We start from the raw sequence: 3,553 nt of genomic DNA on the forward strand, positions 1-3,553 counted from the left end.
TTATGAGAGAAAGAGCTATAGGGTTGACCTTTCATTCCTTATGTGGTGCTTCGTGGCACTATCTCCCTCATTTTCAACTCAACTTCAATACCAAGTGGTATTGATACCAACTATTACTTTTGTTTGACACCAATGGTTACTTTTGATATATCAGAGCAAAAAGATGGTATCAAATGTAGAGTATATTGGATCCAGGTAAGGATGTTATTTTAGAAGTGTTTGGTTCTAATGACTTGGGTTAGAACCTATGAGGTTTCATAGGCTCATAGTCAGTTTCCAAAACCACTGAGGATGTTAAAGATCACAAACATCCGAAGTACAATATCAGAGAATTTAATGATAAAAAAATAAAGTGATTTCAGGTCCAGAGATCTTTTATCTTTACTTACCACAATATGGATTCATGAAGGATGTCTCAGATGATCATGCTTTCTGGTCTTTTGCCAATTCTACTTAATAAAATCTCATTAGCTCAAAATATTTCAAGTTAGTCCAATACACATTAATACATAATCAACACATAAGTCATAAAATTTAATCATTTATGCCAAGAGTACATTCAACAAGTATGCACCAATTGATTAGTAAACACAAGACTGAACCAATTAAAACTACTCTTGACATAAATATATCATAACTATCACTAGTCATAATGTATATTTATTCTAGCACAAGATAAATAGAGTTATTCTAGCATAAATAGAGAATCAGAGTGACCAAGGAATCTATTGTCAGAGTTACCTAGGGTCTGGAACTCAAAAATTATACAGAATTACTCAGAAAATATGATATAATCACACATAATCTAATCAGGGTACTCAACTAGTTGTACAGGATCTTAAGCAGGATCTAAACCTATAAATCAGAGTTATGATAAGTTCATAAATGAGATTACAGGGTCTTAGATCAAAATACAAATAAGATTGAGTTATATGTGTGTGTGCTAAAATAAATATCAATAGCATGAGTGTTTGCATCAGAGAAAAGCATATAACATGTAAACATTCAAATAACTCATATATTACATCAAAAAATCTAACTTACTTACCACTAGCATATAATATGTAGCACATGGTAATCAGTTAGCTTCAAAACAAGTTTATAAACATGGATATATATATATATATTGAAATAGATATGTAAACTTACTTTCCCCTCAAAGCATCATCACAAGGGTAGTAAAGTTTACCGGCACCAAATTATATTTGTTGATTTCTAATTAATTAGACAAATTCAGCATGCCAATTTCACTAACCAACTTATTGAAGATAACTTCATCAAGTGGCTTCATGAAAATGTCTGCAATTTGATCTGTTGTAGGAACATAATGAAGTTCCACAATACCATTCATTATATGCTCTCTAATGAAATGATACCTTATATCAATATGTTTGGTCCTTGAACGCTGAACAAGATTGTTTGAGATTGATATGGCACTTGTGTTGTCATAGTAGATAGAAATATTCTTCAAATCAAGTCCATAGTCTTGAAGTTGGTTTCTCATCCAAAAAATTTGAGAACAGCAGCTTACAACAGCAATATATTCAGCTTCAGCAGTAGAAGTAGAAACTGAATGTTGCTTCTTACTAAACCAGAAAACAATCTTCTTTCAAGAAACTGACAACTTCTTGGAATACTCTTCCGATCAATCTTACAACTAGCGTTATCAGAATCTGTATAGCCTATGAGATCATAGCATGTATCTTTAGGATACCAGATACCTATATTAGGTGTACCTTTTAGATATCTGAAAATTCTTTTGACAGCTATCAGATGAGATTCCTTCGGATCAGCTTGAAACCGTGCACACAAGCATATAGCAAACATAATATCTGGGCGACCTGCGGTCAGGTAGAATTATGATCCAATCATGCCTCGATAATTAGTGATGTCCACCTTCTTACCAGACTTGTCTTGATCAAGTTTTGTGGCAGTTGCGAAGTCTTTGCAGGTGTTGAATCTTCCAAGTTATATTTCTTCAGAAGATCTCTGATGTACTTCATTTGAAAAATGAAGATACCATCTGACTTCTGACTCACTTGAAGTCCAAGAAAGAAGTTCAACTCACCCATCATACTCATCTCATACCTACTCTGCATAAGCTTAGCAAATCTTGTACAAAGTGCATCATTCGTAGACCCAAATATAATGTCGTCAACATAGACTTGCAAAAAGTATGATATCATTTTTATGATTCTTATGAAATAGAGTCTAATCTATGACATCTCTAGTGAAACCATTTTCAAGTAGAATTACTGGGAGAGTATCATACCATGTTCTCGACGCTTACTTTAGACCATAAAGAGCCTTGAAGAGAAAATAGACAAAATCTTCAAACTTAGGATCTATGAAGCTAGGGGTTGCTCCACATAGACCTCTTCTTCAAGCTCACCATTTAGGAAAGCACTTTTCACATCCATCTGATATACCTAGAAATTTGAATATGCTGCAAATGATAAAAACATCCTAATGGCTTCAAATCTAGCAACTGGTGCAAAGGTTTTATTGTAGTCAAACCCTTCTTCTTGAGAGTATCCCTTAGCAACCAGTCTCGCCTTATTCCTCGTTACTACTCTATCTTCATCAAGCTTGTTTCTGAAAACCCATTTTGTGTCAATCACTGATTTGTCTTTAGGTCTGGGTAGAAGCTTCCACACTTTCTGTCTTTCGAACTGATTGAGTTCCTCTTACAAAGCAATCACCCAATCAGTGTGATGCTCTCCAAACCTAGGTCAGAAGTTTGGGGTTCACAACATACACACATACTACATAAACCTGTTTATGAAAATAATATATGCAGTGACCCTACTTACTATAACCACGTATTGTAACAGGTTAAAGTATGCACACAAGCCACAACCTTATTTACATTACAAATGTACCAAGTCCCCACTAGTTCAACTTACATATGATAATAAAACATTCTTACAAACTTTCAAACTCAGAACTAAAACAAAAGCCTTTAGCTAGCTTTTTCCGTCTCAACCTGGAATCCTAGCTCGCACACTTGTCTGGGGATCCTCGCTACCAATAATTTCCTTTTTAACTGGAAAATAACATAAACATATTCGCAAGAGTGAGTTAACTAGCTCAACAAGTCACAGTGACAATACTGAGATTAAACAATGATCAAATAAATGTTATAAGGAATCAAGTTTCTTGTTAAGCAATGATTAGAATTGGATATTCACTTTTTATTTTAAAAACCAAGGTTAGGCTGCTGATCAGTTACACACTAACCACGGTCAAGGCACACAATTCTGTTCTATAAACTGGATCCAAGGCACACATTAGCCTAATAGGACCACGAATTTGGTCTGACCACGAATCTGGTTCACATTTATAAAACCATCCAATTCTATAATAACAACATAATAAACTACGTAAATTAATAAGCAGGATTATAAACAACATTCATCTCAAAGTATAAGGTGATTCATAAACACCATAAAGGTTTAACAAGGTATTTATAAAGACTAGCTTTTAGTTTGTAAAAGAATCAGATAATAGAAGAACAAGGATTTAATGGTTACAAGGATTAGTCTTCTGATAT

Source organism: Apium graveolens, chromosome 9, assembly GCF_009905375.1.
Source record: "Apium graveolens cultivar Ventura chromosome 9, ASM990537v1, whole genome shotgun sequence".
In the NCBI taxonomy this organism is placed as follows: Eukaryota; Viridiplantae; Streptophyta; class Magnoliopsida; order Apiales; family Apiaceae; genus Apium; species Apium graveolens.